The sequence below is a fragment of the Natator depressus genome, chromosome 1 (assembly GCF_965152275.1).
Source record: "Natator depressus isolate rNatDep1 chromosome 1, rNatDep2.hap1, whole genome shotgun sequence".
NCBI lineage: Eukaryota > Metazoa > Chordata > Testudines > Cheloniidae > Natator > Natator depressus.
Window position 1 is genome coordinate 20,153,475 of NC_134234.1, and position 18,553 is coordinate 20,172,027.

The following is an 18,553-nucleotide window of genomic DNA, read 5'->3' on the forward strand; positions in this document are numbered from 1 at the left end:
CTGATAAGCAAACTGAGGAAATGTGGCCAAGATGAAGATACTATAATGTGGGTGCAGAACTGGTTCAAAGACCATACTCAAAGAGTACGTTTACCAATGTTTGGCTGTCAAAATGAAAGAGCGTATCTAGTGGGGTTCTGCAGGGGTCAGTCTGGGTCCAGCACTATTTGATATTTTCATTAATGATTTGGATAATGGAGTGGAGAGTATGTTTATAAAATTTGAAGATGACACCAAGCACTTTGGAGCACAGGATTAGAATTCAAAATGCCCTTGACAAACTGGACAATTGGTCTGAAATCAACAAGATTCAGTGATTATAGAACTTTAGAAGGGGATTGTTGCACCCAGGACAATGCTTGTATCCTGCAGGTCACAATTTGCCATTGTCTCTCCAGATTGGGACAATGTTCAGTGCTGGGACAGGTCCCATCTTCTCTGAACTCCTGATTCATGAACAGTTCATCAGGAAGGAGACAAACCCCTTGCCCCCTCCCCAGCTCTGAAGTCCTTGGTGGGATGAAGTGAGTGTCTGTGAGGACAATCCCCCCAGTTATCTCAGTGCCCTTAGGAGATACGGGCTAATTCCCTGAAGATACTCCTGTTTCTCAAGGAAGGAGCCAGTGACAGCACAAAGTCTCAGCACCTGTCCATTGACCTGGACCTGCCTCCTTCCCCCACAGCATATCAACTTCTGGAGCAGGTCCAGAGTGTCCCAGGAGAGAGCCAGGGCCCTAAGGAGCAGCACAGCCCTGCTCCAATTCACCGTAACCCTGAATTTGACGTAAGTGACCTCTGACCCCAGCTTCCTGACTTTAGGTGTAAGTGGGCTGGCTCTGACAGACTAGGATCTGTCAGAGGTCACTTACGTCAAATTCAGTGTTCCCCTGGGGCAGGCAGAGTCAGATCAGGGAATGAGCTAGGTTTGAAGCAAGTTCTTTTCCTGTTTAAGTGGTGAGCCTGGACCTTCAAGGAGACCATGCTCCAGCTCCTGCTCCTGCCAGGTTTGGGCCTGGCCTTGGGTCCCTTCTTGTCATCTTGGAGCAGCTGGGGCAGCAAGTCCTCATGGAGGGCTCTGCCCACATCCCTTTGCTCCAGGCTCCCTTTAGGGCAGAGAGAATTAAGAGTCTAGCTCTAGCTCCTCTCCCACAGCATCTTGTGGGAGAGAGACTCCTGGCCCAGGGGAGACTGGGAGCTGACGGTAGGAGGCTAATGGAGCCCACTCTCCTCTTCCTTCCATTAGAACTCAGCAGCCAGTGGCCACTGCTATCCGGCCGCCCAGCTCTGAAGGCAGCACTGCCTCCACCAGCAGCGCAGAAGTGAGGGTGGCAATACCGTACCCTGCCACCCTTACTTCTGAGCTGCTGCTGGCGGTGCCGCTGCCTTCAGAGCTGAGCAGCCGTGCAGTGGTCACCACTCTCCAGCCACCCAGCTTGAAGGCAGCGCACAGATAAGGGTGGCATGGCCCACCCTTATTTCTTCACTGCGGCCCCTGGTGGCGGCGCGGCATTCAGAACTAGGCAGCCAGAGAGCAGAGGCTGCTGGCCAGGGCATTCTTGTTGTTTGTGCTGTGGGAGGACTATTCTTTTAATCTCATTTCTGTCCCCTGGGGTGGGAAAGAGGGATTAAAAAATAGACCCGTGCAGGGCTCTAGTAGGAGCGCAAATATGCTTGCTCGTCCTGGGTGCTAAAATGCCTAGTTACGGCACTGTTTGTTGGCACACGGTCTGATGGAGCCGGTAAAAGACCATACTGTGGTCTTGATGCCATGGCCATGGGTCAAGGTGGCCATCTTCACATCTTTGACATCACAGCCAAAACCCAAGAGTGCTTTTGCTGGGAGAAAGACCCATTGAGGACCTGATCTTGAGCAGCAGCTCAGACCCTTCTGAAATGTTGATGACTCTGACTTGAACCTGAAAGGTGATCTGGGTAGCAAGTGGCTGAAAATATTGTACTGGAGCAGTTCACACAGATTCTCCTAGCGGCTGGACCAGAATGGTTGTTGCGACCTAGACCCAAGATATTGGCTGATGTGGTGAACCCAATGGAGAATTATAAGGCAACCACTGAATCTCTGAGGCCTGAAGCCACCTATCTTAGAGGACTGCTTCCTGCAGAAATATGGGCCAGATGAGGAGGATGGCCTCTGGAAAACTATATATCTTGCCCAAATCCACAGGCAACCAGCAGCTGTGGCAAGATTCTGGAAATCTGGCCTTGTGTAGACTATAAGGCCATGGAAAAGCCTGATCCCAAATGAGGGCCTTCCATGGGCATCCATCTTCCCTTAGATGAGCGGGGGGATGAGGGCAGTACCTCGATGAGAAGCTGTTTTGTTTGTGGACAGCATGGTCATTTCCACTGTGACTGCCCCTTCATGGCCTGCAAGTATATTGGCAGCCATGGACAGCTAACACCAGGTCTGGGAAAAGAGGCCCAGCTAAGACATTAATCCCAGTATAGGTTAATGGGATAGAGGTACCAGGACTGCAGCCAAACATTAGTTAGGAAATAGCTAGCAGGGCTTGGAGACACTCTTGGAGACACCATCTATTTCCAGTCCATACATGGTGATATATGTCTATATCCCAGTGTGTAGAGGAGTCCCATTGTACTTATGCCAAATCTGAACAGATCAACCCATTTTTTCCATTGATTTCCAGAAAATAAATGTGCTATCGGCATTGGGCACATGTGCTATGTTTAGAGTGGACGAGTTGCTGGAGAGTTTAGGGGCCACCAAATATATCTCCCTTTGTCAGGTCAAGAGTGGTATTGGCAGATTCCTTTGGCACCCAAATCACAAGAAAAGGCCTTATTCTCCTTCCCATTCAGCCAATATCAATTCAAGACCATACTATTTTGGTGTTCATGTATCCATGTCGTTCCGATACCTGATGAATTGGGTACTCCAGTCTCCTGGGCAACATACCACAGTATACATCAATGGTATTGTCATTTACAGCTACAGTTGAAATGACCATCTAGATCAACCAATTAATCCCCTTTCAAGGGCAATAAATAGGTCCCCAACAGACAACTGGTTGCTATGGACATTATATGAAAATATAGGACTGTGGGCCAAGCTCATCCATATTCATTGGCTTCCTAAAGACTTCTTGGACCAGGTGAGCATGTGGAGAAATAAACAGTAGAAATAAATGCTTGAAGCCTAACTTAAGAGACTGCTTTTATTAAATGTCTGAAAAAATAGGGAAATGGAAATACATAGTATATTGCTATATTTTGCAACCAGAACTAGCTGTTAATATAACAGTTTCCAAAGTTTTCAACATGCTGTCAGCCAGTCTCTTATGAATGATAGCTACTGTTAGAGCATAACACATTCTAGGGATGGTTTTTGTGCATCTTGGATGCATGAGAAGAAATAAGATCAAAAGCCAAATGACTACAACCATCCCAATGTATGAAATCGTCCCTCCTGGAAATATGGAGCTAAATTTTCAAAAATGAAGTTTGAGTACATCAGATTTTGGCTGCCTGATTTATGACACCAGAAGATGATTTTCAGTGTGCATGAAACTGCTTCTGGTGCTCAGCCCTTTCTGAAAATCAGGCCCGAGTAAAGGTGTCTAAAGAAGTGAGATAACTATGTTTGCTGACCTTGGTATCTGTACCTTACTAGAATCTGCCATAATACCTGGGGTTTACAAACCCTAAATAACTCAATTTGAAATGTCATGGGAGCACAATGTTACTGAGCACAAATAGTCAGGCCCTTCATTTATTTGGTCACAGCTAAAAGGAACACCAGCCCTTTAAAGAATGCAGACCAGGGACCAAAGCATAGACGGGGACTTTGACAATGGACTACTAAGTGAGTTAACATTTAATTATAAAGCTCACACGATTGGACAAATTCAGGCTTGTTGTATGTGGCTGGAATTCCACAGAGGTCAGTGGGTCTGAATAGGATCCTAGGGGCCCAAGTCCCCTCTGTGTTACTGCAACTGATTTCAATGGAGTTACGCTACTGTAACACCAGACTAATGCAATGGGGCTTGGGCTCCATCTTTTTATTCTTCCCTTTGATAACTGTTTCCATAAATACTCTTCTCATTCTAAAGTAAAAAATTTTAAGAAACAGTGTAGTCCTTTCCTGCTGCTTTATAAAGCATAACGATAGCTTCATAAAGGTTATTTTAGACACTTTGTTTGCTCGTACAATATTTTACATTAAGAATCAGATCCTTATTTGCCTCTTTTTGCGGAGGATACAGTGTCCTTACAAACCCCAGTAGTAGAGCGCTTTACCTTTTTACAGCCACGTCAGAGTTTGCTCACAGTAAATACGCTATCGCTTGTGTTAGGTTCTTAGTGCAGTTGAATTAGTAAAGTTGTTGGCTGAATGCTCTCCCTACACCAGCAGAGCGAATGGGTTCCTGCTTTTGGCAGTACGTATTTACAGCATGACAAAGCTAAGGAGGCTCCTTGAAGACTTTGTCTGGTGACATGAAAGGATGCTGAAACCTGAGCTGTTGCTCTTCCAGCCTGTAGTATATGGGGACATGTGCAATGCAACTGTGAGGTGTAATTCTCAGCTAGGGTAGACATACATGCACTAGCTTTGATTGAGCTAGTGTGCTAAAAATAGCAGTGTGGTCCTGGAGGCATGAGCAGCGGCTGTCCTGTCTGAGATCCTAGGTACTGTGAAAGTGGCTAGCCTGAACCACTGTCCATGGTGCTGCAGCCATACTGCTATTGTTTTAGAGTGCTCCTCAATTACAGCTAGTGCTTGTATATCTGCCTTAGCTAGACATTACCTCTCCAAGCTCCAGTGTAGATGTAACCTCTAAGAATAGAATACACCTATACACCACACAGCCCCGAGCCTCTGCCTACTGCTTCATCCTGTCAGTTGGGTGCTGGGGCAGCTGCAACTCCGGTTTCAGCCTCCTGGGATGTTCCCAGCACGGTCCTCCCAAAGATCTTGCCAAACCCCTACAACAACAGAAAGGGAAGCCGAGGCCTGATATTTCCAAAATAAAATGCAAGCAGAGAGAGTCTCAACAAAACTTTGCAAAGCCAGTTTCATATAGCTTAAAGGAGCAGCGAAGGGCACAAGCAGACCAAAAACAATGTGTGTGTGTTTGTAATTCACCAAGAAAACCCTAATATTCAAAAAGTAATGAGCATGATGTGGCTCTGTGAAGAATACGCCGTAGCTATGAGCCACAGTCCACCTCTCACAAGGATAGAGGTGCTGAGTGTCCCTGAGTCTGTTCATCCCTGCTCCACCTGTCAATATTATTCTGAATGCTGGTAGAGAGCAAAAGCAGTCAATGTTTAAAGTCTATCCTGTAGCTGCTTCTGCAAAGTAAACAGCATTTTTTATGTAGGCAAAAAGAGTGAGAACAAAACAAGCCTTTCATCTCCTCCCATAAAAGCCATATTATAACTTCTTTTTCAAGTCCTTTTTCTTTCCCCCCTCTGCGGTCCCTCAAGGATTGAGACAGTGTTTTCTTCATAAACAGATCTCTCCACAGACTTGAAAATGTCACCGTTAACAGTGAATTATCCCAGCTGTACAGAGAGCACAGGGGTCATCAGTAGTCCTTTCTGTAAGCCCTCAAGGCTCTGAACCACCTGGAAAAAGGAAAGGGATTATTCAGGAAATAAATTTGGCTAGTATTAAGAATTTAACATGGTGGCTGGCACAATCAACTGACTAAAGCAATACATCAAACATGGAACAGTGTGCTGTACATTTCAGTTATACTGTACTGCATGCTCTGACAGCAGCTAACCGTGGCAAAAGTATTAAATTGTAAGTGGCAGTTTCTGACGGATTTGTCAAATTGAACAGATTTGCTTTATAGCTGAAAGTACTAGTCCCAGTGTATTTTGGAATACAGAAGTTTTCACAATTTTGAGTGTCACCTTTATTCCATCCAGTGTGGCAAATTGCGAGCACTACTATGACGGGTCCCGCACTTTCTCTTCTTGTGGGGAGGGTTCAGGGTGCCGTTTCTTGGCCCTGATCTGGGGTATCAATTGTCCCACTAGTATCCCAGAGAAGGCGAGTGGAGAGGTAGGGACCCGGGCCCGCCCTCTACTCTGGGTCCCAGCCCAGGGGCCCTAGGGATAGCAGCAAACCACTTGAACTAGCGATTCCTTCCCCTGAGCTACTTCCCCTTCCGGCCCTTCAGCTTGTGGGGCTTCCTGCCACAAGTGTCGTACGGCCTGATTGTGTACAGAACACATCTTGGTTCCGTTGGATCATATCAATGACCTCTGTTCGTTGTTCTAGGGTTAATTCGGGGGATATCCTCACCTGCCCCTGTGGGTCGTCTGTCTGGGGTGGAGCTCCCTGAATGACCAGGCACGACTCTCGGTCACGCCAAGGCTTCAGTAAGTTGACGTGGTAGATCTGCTCTGGCCTTCGGCAGTCTGGTTGTCTGACCTTATAGTCCACCTCCCCAGTGGCTTCCACTATCTCATACGTCCCATGCCAGCTGGCCAGGCGTTTGCGTTCTGCTGTCGGCACTAGCACCATCACCCATTCTCCCAGCTGAAATCTCCGTACTTTCATCTGGTGGTTGTAATATGTCCGCTGGGCCTCTTGTGTTTTTTTCCAAATGTTCTCACACTATGGGGGTTACTCAAGCTATTCACTCTCTCATCTGTGTCACGTGCTCAATGATGTTCTTTCCTGGGCTGGGTGGTTCTTCCCAATCCTCCTTGGCGATATCTAATATTCCGCATGGGTGGCGTCCGTATAGTAGCTCAAAGGGAGAGAAACCAGTGGACACCTTGGGGACTTCCCATATTGCAAACATCAAGTACTGGAGAAGGGTATCCCAGTCTTTTCCATCCTCTGCTGCCACCTTCCGGATCATACTTTTAAGGGTATGGTTAAACTGCTCAACCAGGCCATCTGTTAGTGGATGGTAGACTGAGGTCCATATGGCTTGGATGCAGAGCAGGGTACATAAGTCCTTCATTAACTTCGACATGAAGGGGGTTCCTTGGTCAGTCAGGATCTCCTTAGGGATGCCCACACTGACAAAAACCTGGAGTAGTTCTTTTGCTATTGCCTTGGATGTGGGGTTTCTTAAAGGAATGGCTTCTGGATACCGTGTGGCATAGTCAAGGATGACTAGTACATTTTGGTGGCCCCATGCTGATCTTACTAGCGGGCCCACTAGGTCCATGGATATCCTCTCGAAATGGACTTCAATAATAGGCAAAGGTACTAATGGGGCCCACAAGTGAGGTCAGGGGCTATGCAACTGGCATTCTGGGCAGGAGGCACAATAGCGTTGGACCTCTGCGCGTATCCCTGGCCAATAAAACCTTCTTAGGACTCTATCCAGTGTCTTGTCTACTCCTAGATGTCCCCCAAATAAATGACTGTGAGCTAACTCTAGTATTGCCCTTGTGTGTTTCCGTGGGACTAAGAGCTGCTCTACTTCTTCCCCTCGTATTTGCGCTATCTGGTACAAAAGATCGCGTTTGAACACATAATATGGCCTTGGGCCTTTGGTCTTTCCTTCCACGAGTACGCCATTTACTTCCACTACCTCCTCCCTCACATTCGCATATAGCAGGTCATTGGCTTGGTCCTGCCCGAAATTTTCACGTGCGGTACCGATCTGACCTAATTCCAGGGGACCTATTTCTTCTCTGCCCCTTGGGTTGCCCCTACTTGGGCTAGGAATTGCCTCCGAGTCCTCACTGGCCTGAATTGTCTCCTGGCCTCCTGAATGGGTTCACCTACCAACAAGGGAGGCTTTCTGGTTCTCTGCTAGAATCCTGGTCCCTAATCTTTTATCTGCCCTCCTTTCCCGTCTAGACTTCTGGGGTTTCCCAGGGGATGAAAATAACTCTGGGGAAAATCCGACAAAAATTGGGGTGAGGCTATCTGTAGGTGCCTCCGTCTCAGCCCGGGGGTTGCTACCCTCCTGTGACTCTATGGGGGGGAGTAAGCTCTCAAACCCAGGGAAGTCCCTACCAATTAAGACCGGGTAGGGGAGCCTGTGGACCACCCCTGCAGTTACCCTGGTAGTGTTCCCCTGGATCTCAATCCATACTGGGATTGTAGGGTAGAAATTTATAGTGCCATGAACGCACGTTACCTCTGTGTTTTTGGCCCGGGTTAGTTGGTCTTGCCCTACCAACTTGCCTGAGACCAGCGTGACAGCACTCCTTGAATCCACTAATGCTATGGTCTCAATACCATTTATTTTTACCGACGTTGTATACCCATGCGGGGTCATTGTGATCTCTACCAGGCCGACTAGGCCACATTGCTCCCCGTGATCCCCCAGATTGCACTGCGTAGGCTCTTCCCTGTTGGGGCATTGGGCTGCTATCCGACCCAATTCCCCACACTCGTAACACTGACCCCTTACTCCGGTTGCTGCCCTCTGCCTGGGGCTATTTGGCCGGCCTCCCCGAGCCCTCTCTTCCCAAACCCCCATGTCCCTTCTTGGCCTCGGGCCATTCCTCAGTGTCTTTCCTCCCAGTTATGGTTCTCCTGGAGTTCTCAACAGTCTGGGGCCTTGGGTTTGGGACTGGTTCCTGGTTTGCCATGTCTCACCCCCTGGGGTCTGGAACAGTTCACGGGCTGCCAGCTCATCATAGGTGGAGGGGTCATTCTGGCCAACCCAAACCCAGAGGCCTGGTGGTAGCCCCCTCATATACCAGTCTAGTACCAGGAGCTCCATCATTTTCTCAGAGCTGAGGGCCTCAGGACGCAGCCATTTCCAGGTCAGGTGGATCAGGTCAAACAATTGGAACGGGGTGCCTTGTCCTCTGTATACTACCACTCATAGAACCTCTGGGCTTGCAACGCCGTTGTTACTCTGGATCTGGCCAGGTTCTCTGCCTTCAGCTGGGGGTAATTTGCCAGAGTCTCTGCAGCCATATCGTAGTAGACCTTCTGGGCCTCCCCACACAGGAATGGTGCGAGGATACAAGACCACTGATCTCGGGGCCAGGCCTCCCGCCTGGCTGCTCTCTCAAAAGCCAGGAGGTATGCATCCACATCATCCTCCTATGCCATTTTCTGTAGGCAATGGCTGGCCCACATGGTCCGGGTCCCATCGCAGTTGTGATTCAGCTCCATAAGGGCCTTCATCTGGTTCATCAGCTCCTGCAGTAGGGCTCAGTCCTGGGCAGCCTGACTCATCAACAGATGATTAGTCTCCTGCTGCACCTGAGTCGCCTCCTGTTGGGCGGTTGCTTGGACCCAGGTAACCTCCTGCTGGGCCACGATGGCTTGTATTAGGGCCTTGACCAAATCATCCATCTTAGGGATGGGATGGTTTTGGCTCACCCTGGTTTAAGTCCACAGCGCGGTAATCTCACTGCTAACACCACGTGTGGCAAATTGCCGGCACTACTATGATGGGTCCTGCGCTTTCTCTTCTGTGGGGGGGGGGTTCAGGGCACCATTTCTTGCCCCTGATCTGGAGCATCAATTGTCCCACTAGTATCCCAGAGAAGGGGAGTGAAGAGGGAGGGACCCGAGCCAGCCCTCTACTCCGATTCCCAGCCCAGGGGCCCTAGGGATAGCAGCAAACCACTTGAACTAGCGATTCCTTCCTCTGGGCTACTTCTCTCTCCGGCCCTTCAGCTTGTGGGGCTTCCTGCCCTCTCTCTGCACAAGCTGGGTTTCCCTTTACCTAGGGTCTTGGTCTTCTAGCCCACCACAGCACTTCTCCAAACTCTCCTCTGCTTCCCTCCAAACTGCTCTCCTCCTCAAACTGCTCTCTGCTCCAACACCAAACCACTCCGCATCAACTCCTCCCCTGTCTGATTGAAGCAGGGGTTTTTTATCAGGTGACTGGCTTCAGGTGCTCTAATTGGCTTCAGGTACTATAATTAATCTATAGCAACCTCTCTTCCCTCTACAGGGAATAAGACTCTCCTCATCCTGGGGCTTACATATCTCCCCTCTATCACTCTCCTGCTGCCCTCTGGCCATGCTGTATCACACCAGCTAATTATTAACAAATATTTTTTCTGTTTAAAGAAAAATATAATTGAGACAGTATTAATAATGAAAAATAATTTGGACATAGGATTACAGTACTAAATTGAAAGCACTACAGGGGGTCAAAGGGCATTTTAAAAATAAAAATCTTATACACACAGATTTCTTTTTTTCCTAAATAATCCTCTCATTTCATAGAACTAAACATCAAAGCAGCAGTATTTTAAGTCAGAGTTAACACAAATAGTATTTTGCATTTTACAGCACTTTTCCTTCAGAGGCTCTTGAAGCATTTCGCAAACACTGTTAATTAATAATACCCAGCTATTCTGTTCTATTCAGGTTCTTGTACCACACTCATCACCCTAATATGTGAGTGCTGTCTGGAAGTGCATTAAGCAATGTGACTACACATCTGGAATGTGTTTTTTGTTCTCTCATCCTCTCCCCAGAGAGTTGCACTGTGACTGCAGTAGAGTGTCTTGGTTTGGTAGGATGTGTGGTTTTGTTTTGTTTTGTTTTGTTTTGTTTTTCCGGGGGGTGGGGAGAGGCGGTTAATATAAATATACCTGTTGCTAGGTGTTTATATTAGAGGAGGATATGTCAACAAAATGCACCTTGTACTTGAAGCAGAGGTGGGAGGGGGCTTGTGATTGTCCTTACTTCTTGGGAGGTGGTTCGTCCCATTGGAATGACTTCTCAAGGGTCATGGTGGAGTCTCCATTACTGCCAACTTGTAAATCAAGATCTGCTCTAGGAATTATTTTGGGGCAGTTTTACGGCCTGTGTTATACAGGAGGTCAAACCAGATGATCACAACGGTTCCTTCTGGCATTGGAAGCTATGGTTTTTAGCTGTGAATGCCTCTGTGTGCATGTTTACCACTACTAGGGAATGAGCCAGCAAAAAGAAAAATGGAGCTCCAAGGATATCATGTGTGGAACAGAAATACAATTTACCTTGACGTTACTTGGCTTGTATGAACTACTCTAATATGAAACACTCATATTTTTCAGTCCACATGCTCGTGTAACATGTATTTAAAATATGATCTATTACCACATTTACAGAATACACATTCCTTCAACATGGGTAGTGGCATATATTCTGCAGCAGCTGAGCAGCTAAGCAGAGGGGCCTCATCCTGTGAGATGGCTAAGCACCCTCAACTTCCATCAATTGCAGGAGGAGTTCAGAGCACTCCAAACAGCATTTCCTCCACATCTTCATGGAATCAAGCCTGTGGTGTGGATACATGTTCTCAGTGGAAAGTAATGTGAGCAACCCGTTACTGCCCTGTTGAGGAGGAGGAAATATGGCAATGAACTGGGGAAACAGGGCATGGAGTGCAAACCAGTGAATGTAAAGGATGTGTGTAGAGGCCATTTTTAGGATTTTTCACTAGCTGTTACCACCCACTGGTAACTCACTCAGGTGTGTGTAAGAACTGCACCCATACCCTGATGATGGGAGATGAGTTCCTATACCAGATGCTGATCACCTTCAGCCCCTTGTAGAATCAGGGATCTAGCAGAAAGTGAGATCAGGCATGAAGGCCAGCCACTGTCAGGAATGCTGCAGAGGTTTCTGTAAACACCACCTCTCACAGCTGGCTGTTGAATTATACATGGCTCATTCTGGATCCGTTGTCTTTGCTAGTCACCAAGCTGTCCAGCAGCATCTCCACAGCCCGAAGCCAGGCTCATGCAGACTTTACCACTTTTGACTAGGTTACACAGAGGGGGGGGACATTTTATTGGAAATTACAAGCAATTAGCTTCCCTCACCATCACTCTGACATGTCACAGCAGCTACAAAATAGCCACACCTTTAAACTGTAACCTATCCACATTGGATTAGATACCACATGGTATTAGATACCATGGCGCTGGGCACAGCGTAACAGCCTGCATGCTATAAAACAGAATACCTGTTATCCAGTAGCTTCCTTTCTAATCACAGAACCACAGAATCATAAAAATTAAACATCAAAAGGGCCATTAGGGCATCTAACTCCATTGTCCTACCACTGGTGGGATTATTTTCGACAATAGATTTTCTATAGTGCTTTGTCCAGTCTAGTTTTTAATGTTCTAAGCAAAGGGGATTTATCACATCCCTTGGAAGATGATTATAGAATCAAACAGCTCATCCTACCCTTGTATTCCTCCCAGTGCTCCTAGCTATAACTCCTCCACCCCCACACCCACACCCACCCCACCCCCGCTCTTATCATAGTTAAACTCTCTTTGGTATTTACAACCTTCAAATGCTTATGAATGGTCATCACACTCTCCTTTATTCATTGTTCAGCGAAATGATTCATATTTCCTTTGGTCACCAGTAAAGTCTTTATAGTTTTGCCATTTGCCCAATAAACACTACTGTGGTATTCCATTTGCTTAAATACCACTAATACCACTAATTTAAAAAAAACATTATTTTTTTTCTCTGAGTAACTGTAAAGATTTGAATAGAAAGTAGTACAGGGCTTTAATCTTTCCTCTGAAGTCATACATTCCAGCCCCTTCATCACTACCATGGTCCTTCTTTGAACTCCAAATCTAGCTACATCCTCATGGTATTGAGGTGCTCAGAAATGAGTCAAATATTCCAGGTGTGGCTAAATGGGCCCAGTCCTATGCTCAATAAAGTCAATATAATCCTAGAATCATAGAAGATTAGGATTGGAAGAGACCTCAGGAGGTCATCTAGTCCAACCCCCTGCTCAAAGCAGGACCAATCCCCAACTAAATCATCCCAGCCAGGGCTTTGTCAAGCCAAGCCTTAAAAACCTCTAAGGATGGAGATTCCATCACCTCCCTAGGTAACCCAGTCCAGTGCTTCACCACCCTCCTAGTGAAATAGTGTTTCCTAATATCCAACCTAGACCTCCCCCACTGCAACTTGAGACCATAGATCCTTGTTATGTCATCTGCCACCACTGAGAACAACCAAGCTCCATCCTCTTTGAAACCCCCCTTCAGATAGTTGAAGGCTGCTATCAAATCCCCCCCTCTCCCTGCCACTATTCTTTTCTGCAGACTAAATAAATCCAGTTCCCTCAGCCTCTCCTAATAAATCATGTTCCCCAGCCCCCAATTGCTTTCATTGCCCTCTGCTGGATTCTCTCCAATTTGTCCACATCCTTTCTGTAGTGGGGTGCCCAAAACTAGATTCAATACTCCAGATGTGGCCTCACCAGTGCTGAATAGAGGGGAATAATCACTTCCTTCAATCTGCTGGCAATGCTCCTGAGGGAATGAAAGTCTGCTTTTCTGAAGTCCAGGTTCCATATTCTGCTGCTCTCCTTTCTTCCTTGTGTCAGGATCCTGATCTCGACCATCTCATGGTCACTGCTGCCCTGGTCCCCCACCAATTTTTCCCTGTTTGTGAGCAGCAGGCCAAGAGGAGCATGGCCCCTAGTTGGTTCCTCCAGCACTTGCACCAGGAAGTAATCCCCAACACTCTCCAAAAACTTCCTGGATTGTCTGTGCACTGCTGTATTGCTCTCCCAGCAGATGTCAGGGTGATTGAAGTCCCCCATGAGAACCAGGGACTGTGATCTGGAAACTTCAGTTAGTTGTCCAAAGAAAGCCTCGTCTACCTCATCCTCCTGGTCTGGACGCCCACCATGACATCACCCTTGTTGCTCTCGCCTCTAAACTTAACCCAAAGACCCTCAGCAGGCTTTTCTCCAGTTTCATACTGGTGCTCTGAGCAATCATACCGCTCTCTTACATACAGTGCAACTCCCCCACCTTTTCTCCCCAGCCTGTCCTTCCTGAGCAGTTTATACCCATCCATGACAGTGCTCCAGTCATGTGAGTTACCCCACCAAGTGTCTGTTATTGCAATCATATCATAGTTCCTTGACTGTGCCAGGACTTCTGATTCTTCCTGCTTGTTTCCCAGGCTTCTGTGTTCATGTACAGGAACGTAAGATAACTAGCCGATTGCCCTACTTTCTCACTATTGATCAGGAGGCCTCCCCTGTTACACTCTCCTCCTTGTGTTTCCTCCCAGTATCCCACTTCCCCACTTACCTCAGAGCTTAGGTCTCTATCCCCCAGCAAAGCTAATTTAAAGCCCTCCTCACTAGATTAGCAAGCCTGCCTGCAAAGATGCTCTTCCCTCTCTTCGTTAGGTGGATCCCATCTCTTCCTAGCAATCCATCTTCCTGGAACAACACCCCATGGTCAAAGATTCCAAAGCCCTCTCTCCGACACCACCTGTGTAACCATGCATTTACCTTTGATGGTCCCTACCTGGGCCTTTTCCTTCCACAGGGAGGATGGACAAGAACATGATGAAAACAGACTCCCTCTGATTTCAATGGATATTGGATTAGCCCATATGGAAGGTGGTATTGCATCCCTGTTTTCTAAATGAAGTGCTTGCAGCCCTAAATCACCTTAACCTTTTTTACACGTCTATCGCATTGAAACTCTATCCAATTTGCTGTCCACTGTCACCTCTTTGGTTTCTTTTGGCATTGCTGCATTCTGATTTTCAATATCTTCATTAATGATCTGGAGGATGGTGTGGATTGCACCCTCAGCAAGTTTGCGGATGACACTAAACTGGGAGGAGTGGTAGATACGCTGGAGGGTAGGGATAGGATACAGAGGGACCTAGACAAATTGGAGGATTGGGCCAAAAGAAATCTGATGAGGTTCAACAAGGACAAGTGCAGAGTCCTGCACTTAGGACGGAAGAATCCCATGCACCACTACAGACTAGGGACCGAATGGCTAGGCAGGAGTTCTGCAGAGAAGGACCTAGGGGTGACAGTGGACGAGAAGCTGGATATGAGTCAACAGTGTGCCCTTGTTGCCAAGAAGGCCAATGGCATTTTGGGGTGTATAAGGAGGGGCATTGCCAGCAAATTGAGGGACGTGGTCGTTCCCCTCTATTCGACATTGGTGAGGCCTCATCTGGAGTATTGTGTCCAGTTTTGGGCCCCACACTACAAGAAGGATGTGGAAAAATTGGAGAGAGTCCAGCGAAGGGCAACAAAAATGATTCGGGGTCTGGAACACATGACTTATGAGGAGAGGCTGAGGGAACTGGGATTGTTTAGTCTACGGAAGAGAAGAATGGAGGGGGATTTGCTAGCTGCTTTTAACTACCTGAAAGGTGGATCCAAAGAGGATGGATCTAGACTATTCTCAGTGATAGCAGATGACAGGACAAGGAGTAATGGTCTCAAGTTGCAGTGGTGGAGATTTAGCTTGGATATTAGGAAAAACTTTTTCACTAGGAGGGTGGTGAAACACTGGAATGCGTTACCTAGGGAGGTGGTGGAATCACCTTCCTTAGAAGTTTTTACGGACAGGCTTGACAAAGCCCTGGCTGGGATAATTTAGTTGGGATTGGTCCTGCTCTGGGCAGGGGGTTGGACTAGATGACCTCCAGAGGTCCCTTCCAACTCTGATATTCTATTATTCTATGATTTTCATCCTGTATATAAGCATGTATGTAATTGCCCTTATTCACATGGAGCCTGGCATTTGCCCCAGAAGAATGTAATTTTGTTATTTTTCTGACCATATTCCAGGCTCTCTAAGGTCTCTTCAGAGTCTGTCTCCGGCTTGCTGGAATTTTTTCTGCAATTTAGTGTCAGAGTTTATTACTAGTTGCTCATTGTTCTCCAAGTTTATGGTTCAACATCTACATGTACTTTGAACAGTGTTGACACATGTTTGGCTGCATGTGTGTGTTCTCCCTGTGTGCTGTCCCAGCTCTGTGCAGACAGTTGGCACAGCAGACCTCAAGTGACCCGCCCAATGACCACAAGATCCGTTAAGGTATGAAGGCACCCAGCCAGGTTTATTGTCAACGAAGCATGGTAGTAGTATTCCGCAGACTCTACTGGACCACTAATACATGTATGCCTGCAACAATGGACTACCTCAGTGAATGGCAGGACTTTCCGTTCCTCCCTTGGCCAGACAAAAACACTCCCTTTAAAGCTTCATTTTGTACATCAATACAAACAAGTTACATAATTGCTGCCCATTACCCTGTAGATGTTGGTTTATTTAAATATTTTTATTTATTACACTGTCATCCTGACCTCATCTCATTACTTTTGAGGGGTGTGTTTGTACCATACTTGGTATCGGGGTGTTTTGGTACCATCCTTTGGTGCCTAGCACCGCTTAGAAATGTGCGTTTTTGCAATATTAGCCCTGTTCTTGCCTTGTGTAGCTCACAGCCTGATTTTACTTTATATCTGCAAAGTTTTGACCGCTACTTTAGCCCAGGCCTCAGGCCTCATACCAGGCCTCTCATACAAGGGCTTATGTCTCAGGTGCTCTTCCTACTACAAACAGTATTAAGAATAAGCATTTAGCCACTGAAGAAAAGACTTAATAGAAAAACCGAGCTACAGGATATATTACCAGGAAGGCCAGAAAGCTGGGAAATTGGCCACAGATGACAGAGAGAAATTTATGGCCTATTTGGAGGCTTATTATGCTGATATATTTCAGGCTTAATAGAACTGTTGGTGTCACTGAGTTTTTCATGACCCACACTGTGAGAAAGGTTGCTACCATCTGGTTGTCAGCTGGTGCTTTGGGCTCAAATGAGAGGAACATCATATTTGTTGGCTTGCTCTTGAGTCTTCAGGGAATACAAAGCTGCAGGACAGAACACCTGAGACCAATGGTAACACTCAGGCCACATATGAAAACAAACAAACAAACAAATAAAAAGCAGTAATAGGCCAAAAATATCAGAAAAGCAATATTTTGAGATAACATAGGTCAGAAGAAGATGACTATCTAGATGGTCAATTAGACAGAATAAAGACCATGATATAGGTCAACTGTTGGTTGGCACAGCAATGAAATGTGGAAAGTGTCGGAGGCTCAGCGTTTGAAATGACTTCTTGTCAGCCTTTGTGCCGATTCCTGGGGAGTACAGAAGCATTTGGCCTCATTTCTTTGAGTCAACAAACTGTTAGTCCTGACTGTTACCCGGGGTTCTTTCAACCCAAAGCTCTTGGTAACTTTTACTCTGTGTGAGGTGGTGTCAAGAAATAAATCAGGGGAGACACGGCCATCCAACGAATAGATGGCTGGCACAGACAGGACAACGCAAAAGTGCTTTCACTTAAAGCTAAACTTTACTTCGTCTCAAGCACTTACACACGTCCACAAAAGGTTAGTAAAACACCCCCAACCCTTGATAATTACCAAAGCTGAGTATGGCTCTCCAGCAGCACAGTGGCAGGCTTCCGGTGGCCAAATCTTCCGTCTGCCGGTGGGGACTGCAAGATGTATCCAGAAGGAGAGTCCAAAAAGAGTCCAACTACCTCAAACGTTTTCCCCTTATTTATATATTAGACATGTCCCTTAAAGAAAACTTGTACAAGCAGTTTCAGTGGTCCAGCAAAAGTTTCCTTCTGATTATTGATTAACCAGGTGTGGGTTTTCCAGTGTTTGTAGCTTTGAGGCCCCCAACAGACATTCCTGGGGCACATCCCACTCTTCGAAAATGCATGTATCAGCTACTTCAACACAATTCTTCTCAGGAAGGACGTGAGGTCAAGCCACCCTCTCTGTGGCACCCAAAGACCCCCCCTCCCCTCCTGCCTTGGTTAAGCTAAGCCTGCTGACTTGGCTAATTTACAGCCTGCTGACTTGGCTGCTTTTAGCAATAAGCCAGAGTGGTTTCAGGCACTTTACTGGTTTGCCAAAGTCTCCCTGTACAGTGACAACGGTTAATGTGTCTGCTATTCCTGAGTAAAGCATGTAACACACTACTGCAGTGGTAGAATAACTAAGTAAGGGAGCCATTGTGATTTCGAGATGACTGATAAGCTTGTGAGTTAAAGAGTCTTTTTATATATATAGAGAGAGAGAGAGAGAGAAAAAGAGAGAGAGAGAAAAGTGCCTGTTTTGTTAGATTTAAGCTAATAATTTTTGGGCCTGATTCTTCACTGCCTATCACCTTGTACAGTTGTTTACACCTGCGCATAGCATGTGAAAAGCATGTCGCATGGGTATAAATGACTGTTCTGGATAGTAGACAATTGGTCTTTATATCTGTAGCACCACATCTTGAAATATCTTTCGCAAGCCAATTGAAAAGCATTGTTCTAGTTCAGTTACTGTGGCACCTATGGCTAGAATTCTTCCGAGTGCTACAATTACATTATTTACAAGTTATCCTATGGCTTTGTTTGAATTGTGGATCTTAGGCCGTTCCCTTAGTGTGGTTTTGGATAGATGTACTGTACCCTACAGCTGTTCATTAGACTAATAACACTCTTCACTCTGAAACCATTAATACTTAGTGAAGAAAAACACAAGTGCTGTGGAAATGGGGCCTATTTTGTAATTATAAAAATGATCAAGTGACTAATACCTTATTGGGGAAATATTTAATGATGCAGTTTTTATTTACGGCTTTACACTAAGTGTCCCTGCTCTCCAGATTTCTCAGCATTTCCATTATACCTTATTTTGAAGGGGTTAAGTTTTATCTGATCCTCAAATTGTTAGCCCAAGTTGAGTATTTTCCCTTTATGTTTATCTAAATGCCTTTAATTTTAAGGTGAGGAAAACATTATCTTTT

The 18,553-nt window shown here is 46.3% G+C and overlaps 1 long non-coding RNA gene across 1 annotated transcript in view; it reads right to left on the bottom strand.

Moving 5' to 3' along the window:
- Positions 1–17,330, bottom strand: part of LOC141981415 (uncharacterized) — a 56,308-nt gene extending 38,978 nt beyond the window's left edge. The window contains exon 1 of the long non-coding RNA XR_012637769.1: positions 17,170–17,330. This is a non-coding gene — a long non-coding RNA (uncharacterized LOC141981415). The remainder of the gene's footprint in view (positions 1–17,169) is intronic.
- Between the last annotated feature and the right edge of the window lie 1,223 nt (positions 17,331–18,553).